General features: G+C 38.6%; 1 protein-coding gene across 1 annotated transcript in view; it reads right to left on the bottom strand.

The window, feature by feature from the left end:
* LOC138851714 (neural-cadherin-like) overlaps positions 1–12,202 on the bottom strand; it is a gene marked incomplete at its 5' end in the record, with an annotated part of 57,910 nt that overhangs the window by 32,533 nt on the left and 13,175 nt on the right. The gene's annotated exons all lie outside the window — the stretch shown is intronic.

Below are 12,202 nucleotides of genomic sequence, written 5' to 3'. Positions count from 1 at the left end.
ACCATGTTAAAGTCATTTAAGTCAGTCAAGGAGCTTAATTTATCAACTAAATCTAAGTTGTTTTTAACATTAAAGTTAGAAATTTTACCAACAATAGGGCTCAAAATGTCAACAAGCCATATCGATAATTTATACGAAACTGATCCTATGGAGCTAATAATTGGTCTGATTGGATTACCTGGTTTGTGTGTTTTTATTAGTCCATACATGTAAGGTAAAGATGGATTAGTGGAAGTAAATTGTTTAATTTATTCATCTTTGCCTTTCAGTAGAAGTTTTATTGTTTTATTGAAATTGCTGTTAACGGTTTCGAAGGGACTTTTTCTAAGTTTAGAATTTCACTACTCTTTCACAGTGGTTGTTTTGCATATATATATATATATATATATATATATATATATATATATATATATATATATATATATATATATATATATATATATATATATATATATATATGTCGTGCCCAATATGTAAAACTGGTCAATTAGCAAGAACTCATTAAAAATTAAGTCCTTTCTAAGATTTTCTCTTATGCATTTGAAGATATATTTTTTTAATTAATGTTAATGTAAAAAATTTTAATTTTGCTCCAAAGGAATCTTAGAAAACTTACCTAACCTTATTATAACAAGAACAATTTATTTTATCCTAACCCAACTAAATATATTTTAGATACGTTTACAATAATTTAATATTAAACAAACACAGTGAAATATATTTTTTTCGTTAGGTTCAAAATGATTTTTGCGAAATTATTGCATACACAAATTTTCACTTGTCCTATATGGCAAGATGAGCGTTGCTATTTAAGCCAAGATCGCAAGTTCTGCCTATTCGGCATGACATATAAATATATATAAATATATATAAATATATAAATATATAATATATATAAATATATAAATATATAATATATATATATATATATATACGTATATATTATATTACATAATATGGCACAGAAGATTTAAGAGATACATTGTTGATATAAAGGTGGCATATACGGTACATGTTGTTACGTGTGTATCACCGATTATAAGGCGAAAATCTCATCCAGCTCCTCAGAGCTGGGGCGCATGCCCAAAATGCAGCATGCATTACCCCTTTGAACAGCCGCACTGAGCCGCTGGAACAGAAAACTAGCTGCCCTGGGATCCCTAGTTACCCTGATGAGTCTTTTTCCCAGCTCCTTAAGGAAATTAGATGCACTCTTTCCCCATGAGCCAAGGGTCTCTGAGCCTATGGGAACAAACATATAATGATGGGCAAGTTCTCCATATTTTCTAGACTTTTGGGACTCCCTAAAGCTGGCAGCTGCCCCTCCTTCCTCCCTGGTGTATTGGAGATAGGTATCAGCCAAGGTAGATGCACATGTATAGTCCCACACCACCTGCTTCCCATCTGTCAGGCTTGAAGGGTGATACCATCTGGACGCTTCTGGCTGCCATCAGATCTGCATAGTTGGGGTGGCTCCCTTACTGCTGGGCATCCAGCTGTTGTGAGGCTCCTCTTGATAATGTTATTAACCTCCTCATGTCTTGCAATCTTTCCCTCGGATTTACGGCACACAAGACCATGGTACCCGAATCGGTCTGCTGCTTCACTGCCACAAATACACCTGTGTTCGGCGAGAATAGGGGCGGCAAGTCGAAGGGCAACACCGATGCGGATGGTCTGTGGGTCAAGGCGTGTGCCAAGGCTGGAGTTGGGAACAGCCAACTATATATATATATATATATATATATATATATATATATATATATATATATATATATATATATATATATATGGAGATACAACCTCTGGAACTGACCTGGGGACCCTCCCTTATCCTAATGCAAGATTTCAGGTACATCTTACTACTTTTATTTACACTTAGGTCACACTACACATACATATACACGTTTATTGTATACACACTCATCTGAGTTTTCTTTGATTTTATCGTAATAGTATTTGTTCTTATTGTTTTTCCTTTCATATCCATGGGGAAGTGGAATAAGAATCTTTCCTCTGTAAGCCATGCGTGTTGTAAAAGTCAACTAAAATGCCGGGAACAATGGGCTAGTAACCCCTCTTCTTGTACAGCCTACTAAAAAGAAAAAGAAGAAAACCGTCAAAGTGGGAAGTCTGAATGTGCGTGGATGTTGTGCGAATGATAAGAAAGAGATGATTATGGATGTTATGAATGAGAAGAAGCTGCATGTTCTGGCTTTAAGCGAAACGAAGCTGAAGGGGGTGGAAGAGTTTCAGTGGAGGGGAATAAATGGGATTAGGTCAGGGGTTTCAAATAGATTTAGAGCTAAAGAAGGAATAGCAATAATGTTGAAGGATAAGTTATGGCAGGAAAAGAGGGAATATAAATGTATGAATTGAAGGATTATGTGGTGTAAAATAATGGTTGGATGTGGAAAGAGGGTTATAGTAACCGTTCATGCACCTGGAGAAGAGAGAAGTGTAGAGGAGAGAGAGAGATTTTGGGAAATGTTGAGTGAATGCGTGGGGAGTTTTGAACCAAGTGTGAGAGTACTTGTGGTTGGGGATCTCAATGCTAAAGTGGGTAAAAATGTTGTGGAGGGAGTAGTAGGTAAATCTGGGGTGCCAGGGGTAAATGAAAATGGGGAGCCTTTAATTGAGCTATGTGTAGAAAGAAGTTTGGTAATAAGTAATACATATTTTATGAAAAAAAAGGATAAATAAGTATACATAGTATGATTTAACACGTAATGAAAGAAGATTGTTAGATTATGTATTGGTGGATAAAACGTCGACGGGTAGGCTTCAGGAAGTACATGTTTATAGAGTGGCAACTGGTATACCGGATCATTATTTAGTGGCAGCTACAGTTAGAGTAAGAGGTAGATGGGACAAAAGGAAAATGGCAACAGCAAGTATAACCTAAGGGAGGAGGAAGTTAGGGTGAGATATAAACAACTATTGGCAGAAAGGTGGGATAGTGCAAGTATGAGTAGTGGGGGAGGGGGGGTTGAAGAGGGTTGGAATAGCTTTAGAAATGCAGTATTAGAATGTGGGGCAGAAGTTTGTGGTTATAGGAGGGTGGGTGCAGGAGGAAAGAGGAGTGATTGGTGGAATGATGAAGTAAAGGGTGTGATAAAAGAGAAAAAGGAGCTTATGAGAGGTTTTTACAAAGCAGAAGTGTTATAAGAAGAGCAGAGTATATGGAGAGTAAAAGAAAGGTGAAGAGAGTGGTGAGGGAGAGCAAAAGGAGAGCAGATGATAGAGTGGGAGAGGCACTGTCAAGAAATTTTGCAGAAAATAAGAAAATTTTTTTATAGTGAGATAAACAAGATAAGAAAGCCTAGGGAAACAATGGATTTGTCAGTTAAAAACAAGGTAGGGGAGTTAGTTGATGGGGAGCTGGAGGTACTGAATAGATGGCGGGAATATTTTGAGGTACTTTTAAATGTCGACGAAGAAAGTAATGGCAAATATATTGATCAACAAACAAAGAGAGATAGTAGAGGGCAACGAGTGACTAGTTCCCTTAAGGTTTACTATACAAATAGTAGGAGTCTAAGAAATAAGATAGATTAGCTAAGATCACTTACAAGTGTAGGTAATATAGATATTATTGGTATAACAGAGACCTGCTTCAACCTGAGAGATAGAGAAATGCCTTCTGAATGCAACATACAGGGTTATAAACTATTCCACACTGATAGGGTCAACAGGAAGGGTGGTGGAGTGGCGATGTACGTCAGAGAAAATTTAAATTGTTGTCTTAGACATGATATAAGATTAGAAACATCGAACACAGAATCTGTTGGCTACAGTTTGTCGAGGGACGTGACAAATTAATTTTGGTTGTGATTTATAGGCCCCCAAACCTTGATAGGGAGTGTAGTAAGCTGTTATGGGACGAAATTAATACGGCATCTAGATATGAAAATATTTTGATAATGGGAGATTTTAACTTTAGACAAATTGATTGGAACAATATGACAGGAAATCTTGAGTCTAGTGACTATCTTGATACGGTTCAGGATTGCTTTTTAGAACAGGTTGTGACAGAACCAACTAGAAGAAACAGTCTGCTTTACTTGGTTCTTGTTAACAAAGATTCACTAATTAATAATCTTGAGGGTAATGATGAGCTTGGGGAAAGTGATCACAAATCACTTAGTTTCAATATATCATGGAATTACCCAGATTTTAGTAAAGCCTTCGATAGAGTACCTCACAGGAGATTGTAATAAAGTTGGTAGAATTACCGACAATATGTAAAGTAAAAGGACACAAGTGCAACTAATGTGACATTTATTGTGGCAACGTTTCGCTCTCCAGGAGCTTTATCAAGCCATTACAAACAATACAACAATACAATACCCTCTGTGTGAATGTATTGTTTGTAATGGCTTGATAAAGCTCCTGGAGAGCGAAACGTTGCCACAATAAATGTCACATTAGTTGCACTTGTGTCCTTTTACTTTACACCTCACAGGAGACTTGAAAAAAGTGGCAGCTCATGGTATAGGAGGTAATGTTCTAGCATGGATAGAGGCATGGCTTGCCAATAGAAAGCAGAGAGTTACCATTAATGGAGTGAAATCTGAATGGGGATTAGTCACTATTGGCGCTCCACTTGTTCATAATTTACATTATTGACCTTGATGAAGGGATTACGAGTGACATGAGTAAGTTTGCTGATGATACAAAGATAGGCCGTATAATTCACTCTGAGGAGGATAGCAATGAACTCCAGGAGGATTTGGACAAATTAATGTCCTGGTCTGAAAAATGGCAGATGAAGTTCAATGTCGATAAGTGTAAGGTTCTAGCCCTTGGTAATGAAAATAACCCTCGAAGCTATAATCTAGGTGAAGAAGAGCTTGATCATACAGAATGTGAAAAGGACTTGGGAGTCATGGTGAGCAGAAATCTAAAGCCAAGACAGCAGTGCCTTAGTGTGCGCAACAAGGCCAACAGATTACTTGGATTTATCTCAAAAAGTATAAGTAACAGAAGTCCAGAAGTTATTTTACAGCTCTATATATCACTAGTGAGGCCTCATTTAGATTATGCTGCTCAGTTTTGGTCCCCTTACTACAGGATGGATATAGACTCATTAGAGAACATACAGAGAAGAATGACTAAAATGATTTACTGTGTAAGGAACCTCCAGTATGAAGATAGACTTAAAGCCTTAAATCTCCACTCTCTGGAGAGGCGTAGAACGAGGGGAGATATCATTGAAGTGTATAAGTGGATGACGGGCATAAACAAGAGAGATATTAATAAAGTACTGAGGGTGTCGAACCAGGTAGGAACCAGAAATAATGGATTTAAGTTGGATAAATTTAGATTTAGAAAGGACATAGGTAAGTACTGGTTTTCTAACAGAGTTGTAGATGCGTGGAACAGTCTTCCCAGTTGGGTGATAGAGGCTAGGACCTTGGGTAGCTTTAAGAAGAGACTGGACAAATATATGAGTGGGAGGGGCTGGGTTTGGTGTCATTGGGTACGGGAGTTATTTCTTGGGTAGCTTTAGGTAGAGGTCGTTTTGATAAGGACCTGCCTCGCATGGGCCAGTCGGCCTTCTGCAGCGTTTCTACATTCTTATGTTCTTATAACTGCAATCAAATCTCTGTCCCAGATTTTAGCTTGGCCGACTTCAAGGGACTGAAAAATTACCTGGGTGGCTTAAATTGGGATGTCCTGACTATGGGTCAGGTAGGTGATCTTGGTTGCCAATATGACGTTTTTCAGATCATAGTTCTAGCTGCCCAGACAACTTTTGTTCCGAATAGAGAAATTAGATCTAACAAAAATTATCCCAAATGGATGAACAATAAATTAAAACATCTCATTCGTCAAAAGAGAGGCATATGTAGGCGTATCAAAAGAGGGGATGGGCAGTTAAGAAATCAATATATTCAATTAAAGAGAGAAATAAAGAAAGAAATAAGAAAATCAAAAAGGGATTATGAGGCTAAGGTCGCAAGGGATTCAAAGACTAATCCAAAAGGGTTCTTTCAGGTATACAGAAGTAAGATTAGGGACAAGATTGGCCCACTTAAGAGTAACTAAAGTGATAAGGATATGTGTGAAATTCTCAATACCTACTTCATCTCAGTTTTCACTCAGGAAAATACTAGCGATATTCCTGAAATAATAGATTATGTAGAACAGGATTATAAACTATGTACGATTGCGGTAACTAGTGACATGGTCCTCAGACAAATAGAGAAACTAAAACCAAACAAATTCCCAGGCCCTGAGGAACTGTTTGCAAGGGTGTTAAAGGAATGTAAAGAGGAACTTACCATACCTTTGGCTAATCTTTTTAACATATTACTACAAACTGGCATAGTGCCTGATAAGTGGAAAATGGAAAATGTAATACCTATTTACAAGGCAGGTGACAGGTCCTTGGCTTCGAACTATAGACCAATAACCCTTACCTCCATAGTGGGAAAATTTATGGAATCAATAATTGCCAAAGCAATTCGTAGCCATCTTGACAGGCACAGATTGATTAATGAATCTCAACACGGTTTTACAAAGGGGCGTTCCTGTCTTACGAATTTACTAACTTTTTTCACTAAGGTGTTTGAGGAGGTAGATCATGGTAATGAATATGATATTGTGTATATGGACTTCAGAAAGGCTTTCGATAGAGTTCCACACCAGAGGCTATTGAGAAAACGCAAGGCACACGGAATAGGAGGAGAAATTTTTTCCTGGGTAGAGGCATGGCTGACAAATAGACAGCAGAGAGTTTGCATAAATGGGGAGAAATCAGAATGGGGGCACGTCACAAGCGGTGTTCCTCAGAGGTCAGTGTTGGGCCCGTTGTTGTTCACAATTTACATAAACGACATAGATGAGGGAATAAATAGCGACATAAGCAAATTAGCTGATGACACCAAAATAGGCCGTCCAATTCATTCTAATGAGGACACTAGAGCACTCCAGGATGATTTGAATAGCCCGATGCAATGGTCGGAGAAGTGGCAGATGCAGTTTAATATTGACAAATGCAAAGCTCTAAATGTTGGACAGTTAAATAACCATGCCACATATAAACTAAATAATGTAGATCTTAATACTACTGATTGCGAAAAGGATTTAGTTCTGGTTAGCAGTAATCTAAAACCAAGACAACAGTGCATTAGTGTTTGCAATAAAATTCTTGGCTTCATATCTAGAAGTATAAATAATAGAAGTCCTCAGGTTGTTCTTCAACTATATATATCCTTGGTTAGGCCTCATTTAGACTATGCTGCTCAGTTCTGGTCGCCGTATTACAGGATGGATATAAATGCTCTGGAAAACGTACAGAGGAGGATGGCAAAGATGATCCCACGTATCAGAAATCTTCCGTATGAGGATAGACTGAGGGCCCTGAATCTGCACTCTCTCTAAAGGCGTAGAATTATGGGAGATATGATCGAGGTGTATAAATGGAAAACAGGTATAAATAAAGGGGATGTAAATAGCATGCTGAAAATTTCCAGCCAAGACAGGACTCGCAGCAATGGTTTCAAGTTGGAAAAAATTCAGATTCAGGAAGGATATAGGAAAGCACTGGTTTGGTAATAGAGTCGTCGATGAGTGGAACAAACTCTCAAGTACAGTTATTCAGTTTAAAACGTTGTGTAGTTTTAAAAATAGGTTAGATAAATACATGAGTGGGTGTGGGTGGGTGTGAGTTGGACCTGACTAGCTTGTGCTGCTGGGTCTGGTGCCGTGCTCCATCCTTGAGTGGAGGTGGCCAGACTGGGTGGGTCATTGGGCTAATGCAGGGGGATGGGTCACTGGGCTAATCCGGAAAGGAGGGTCATGGACCTGCTCCACATGGGTTAGTAGGCCTGTTGCAGTGTTCTTACTTTCTTATGTTTTTATGTTCTTGAGAAAGGGTGGCGGTGATTTCATGCACTGGCCAGGGAGGTATAACATCTTTTAGGAGTGAAGAAGAGCATGATATGAGTGTGAGGTAGGTGCGTGAGGCATTATGTAGAATGAAAGGAGGTAAAACAGCTGGAACTGACGGGATCATGACAGAAATGTTAAAAGCAGGGGGGGATATAGTGTTAGAGTGGTTGATATTTTTGTCTAATAACTGTATGAAAAAGGGGAAGGTACCTAGGGATTGGCAGAGAGCATGTATAGTTCCTTTATATAAAGGGAAGGGGGACAAAAGAGATTGTAAAATTTATAGGGGAATAAGTTTACTGAATATGCCAGGAAAAGTGTACAGAAGGGTAATTATTTAAAAAAATTAGGGGTAAGGCAGAAAGCAGAATTGCAAACGAGCAAGGAGGCTTTAGAATGGGTAGGGGATGTGTAGATCCAGTGTTTACATTGAAGCATATATGTGAACAGTATTTAGATAAAGGTAGGGAAGTTGTCACTGCATTTATGGATTCAGAAAGGGCATATGATAGAGTGGATAGGGGAGGAATGTGGAAGATGTTGCAAGTATATGGAATAGGTAGTACGTTACTAAATGCTGTATAGAGTTTTTATGAGGATAGTGAGGCTCAGGTTAGGGTGTATAGGAGAGAGGGAAATTGTTTACCGTTAAAAGTAAATCTTAGACAGGGATGTGTAATGTCGCCATGGTTGTTTAATATATTTATAGATGGGGTTGTAAAAGAAGTAAATGCTAGGGTGTTGTGGAGAGGGGAGGGATTAAATTATGGGGAATCAAATACAAAATGGGAGTTAACGCAATTACTTTTTGCTGATGATACTGTGCTTACGGGAGATTCTAAAGAAAAGTTGCAAAGGTCAATGGATGAGTTTGGGAGAGTGTGTAAAGGTAGAAAGTTGAAAGTGAACATAGAAAAGAGTAAGGTGATGAGGGTATCAAATGATTTAGGTAAAGAAAAATTGGATATCACATTGGAGAGGTGTATGGAAGAAGTGAATGTTTTCAGATATTTGGGAGTTGACGTGTCAGCAGATGGGTTTATAAAGGATGAGGTTAACCATAGAATTGATGACGGAAAAAAAGGTGAGTGGTGCATTGAGGTATCTGTGGAGACAAAAAACGTTAACCATGGAGGCAATGAAGGGAATGTATGAAAGTATAGTGGTACCGTAACACTCTTATATGGATGTGAAGCTTGGGATGCAAATGCTGCGGCGAGGAGGCAGCTGGAGGCAGTGAAGATGTCCTGTCTAAGGGCAATGCGTGGTGTAAATATTATGCAGAGAATTCGGAGTGTGGAAAATAGGAGGAACTGTGGAGTTACTAAAAGAATTAGTCTAAAACTGTCTTGGGGATCCTCATCCTCAGAGAAAAGAAAAAACTTGTTCTAGGGAAAACTCAAGGGGGTTGGAAATCTATAGCTAAAGATTTCCACCTCCTGAAGCTTGTCTTGTATTGTTAAGATCGCCTGTCTGCGATTGTTTTGCATGCATATATATATGTACACACACACACACACACACACATATATATATATATATATATATATATGTATATATATATATATATATATATATATATATATATATATATATATAATTATATATTATTTATATACCTTGCAAGACAAGCCACGGGGGTGGGGGTGGAAATCTATAACTCAGGTACTTTCACAGTTCTCAGTGCGTCATCAAGAGCTGTGCAATGTTGCATCAACAGGAGAAGTAGGTTAAGTTTTCAGAGAGTTGTAGTGTGGTGGCACCAGCCAGTCTCTGTCTGAGAGAAGCAAGTGGGGATGCCAACGACACACCGGTCCTCCCCACACCCCACCCCTTATGGTGAGTAGGCCTCACAGTTCAGCCCTAAGCTTCTAATCGCTAGGAGCAGGTCATGTGACGTAAAATAGTGGATTATTACATACATTCATTTACAACCTTCTAGCTTATGAAATAGAGGGGAAAATGCCCCATTTGTCAACCGGTGTCGCAGAATCTTCCAGAATATTTAGGAAATACTCTCAGTGTCAGATAATATGCCTGTGTGAAATCTGCTATTCAGGCTTTCTTTCTTATAATAACTAGGATATTCATAATTTTAATTCCTTTCCTATCATTATTATCAACTATCATCCAATAATAATAATAATAATAATAATAATAATAATAATAATAATAATAATAATAATAATAATTATTATCATTATTATTTTTATCATCACTATCATCATTATAATATTACCAACAACCTGATTCTTTTAACCACTAAACTAGTTGCAGTCTCTATGTTGCAACTACCTATATGTACGTTGTGTACCTTGTACCACTGTACCTAGACGGGTTAGGACCTCAACAAGTCACTTTGCATTTCTTTTGGGCTATCCTAGGATGATCGCACACGTGCACCCATACCTAAATGAACCCACATACCTACTTCCTTACTACAGATGTTATATTGCTCAGGTTGCAACCTGTATCGCAGCACACTACCTAGAGCACCTGTCGCATTACGATACCTGTATGCAGAAGCAGCTGAATGAGTTATACCGACAGTAGACCTAACATAAAATATCGACGTTCGTGACAAACTTAACAAGGTGTCATACATTATATCGACGCACACGACGGGCGTACCATGATGTTCAGTTTGCAGACTCTGGTCGAACATAACCGAAACATCACGAAACCCCCTGGCATAAGGAGGAATCCTGCACTTTTGCATAACATTTTTGTTTAAGGCTGTGCACAGTTGACTCCACTAAATAACTATCGGGTTTGTACAGCCCATAATTTGAGTTATATACGGCATTCCTATCATCTTTCATGAGGGAGGACTCTATTATGTTTCTCTCCATGATGGAACTGTTGGGTACAATTACCTGGTTGGCAGCCCACCCTGGTGAGTGATTGAAAGAACTGACATGATTAAGATTGCATTCGATATCTGGCATGATCTGATTGAGTACTGGTGTTGCGATAATCTGGTTTGTAGAGGTTTACATGTCTGACCAATGTATGAGAGTGGGTAAAGGGTGCATGGGACCTTGAAGACACCACCGACATTATTAGGTGGTGTGTTTTTAATCAATCTCTGTTTCACTGTCCCATTGTTTTTGGAAGTCAGATTTATACTGAGTTTCTTTAGTGCTTCCCACAGGCTAATCATATTGTCATTGTATTGCAAGACTTATACATTTTTCCTGTCAGACTTTCCCTTGGGTTCAGTCCTGTACAAAAGTCTTCCTAGCTGACATTATGGCCTTCTCAACAAAATCCCTGGGATATCTCAGTTTCGTGGCTATGTTAAATATTTTGTCGATTTCGTCGTCTAAATATTCAGGACTGCAGATACGCAAAGCTCTCATTATAAGAAAAACACTCCTTTTGACCCTAGATTCATGACTGAAATAATAATGAATGTATGATGACACATTGGTAGTCATCCTGTAGACTGTAAATTTTAAACTGCTTTCAATAACCTACCTCCTATTAATCACACATTTGCAACATCTGCCACATTGCCCTCCTATCCACACTATAAATGCCGCAAAAGCCTCTTTACTCTTGTCTAAATACTGTTCACCTATGTTTCACTGGAAACACTTGGTCTACACACCCTCTACCCTTCCTAAAGCCTCCTTGTTCATTTGCTGTCCTGCTTCCCGCGAAGGGGAGGGGCCTAATAACAATATATAAAATACTGAGAGGAATTAACAGGGTGGATAAGAACAGGATGTTTCAGAGATGGGAGACAACAACAAGCGGTCACATCTGAAGTTGAAAACTGAGATAAGTCACAGGGATGTTAGGAAATATTTCTTCAGTCATAGAGTTGTCAGGAAGTGGAACAATCTGAAGAGTGATGTAGTGGAAGCAGGATCCATACATAGCTTTAAGAAGAGATACGATAAAGTTCATGGAGCAGGGAGAGAGTGGACCTAGTAGTGATCAGCAAAGAAGTGGGAACACGAGCTGTGACTACACCCCTGCAACCCCAAATAGGTGAGTACAAATAGGTAAGCACACACATACACACGTACACACACACGCGAGCGCGCGCACACACACACACACACACACACACACACACACACACACACACACACACACACACACACACACACACACACACATACACATTTCATGAATATTGGAATGTAATCCAAGATAAGTAGAAATAATTACAAGCAGTTCCTTTTTGTAATTTAATCGAAGAGGAATTATGCATTACAACAATTGAAAATTTTTAACAAAATGTATGGTAAACTAAATAAAAGTGACAGGACACCAAGACTTCAGTTTTGCC

The sequence above is a fragment of the Cherax quadricarinatus genome, unplaced genomic scaffold (genome assembly GCF_038502225.1).
Source record: "Cherax quadricarinatus isolate ZL_2023a unplaced genomic scaffold, ASM3850222v1 Contig1782, whole genome shotgun sequence".
Taxonomy (NCBI): domain Eukaryota; kingdom Metazoa; phylum Arthropoda; class Malacostraca; order Decapoda; family Parastacidae; genus Cherax; species Cherax quadricarinatus.
This window is presented reverse-complemented; position numbering and strand designations above follow the sequence as displayed.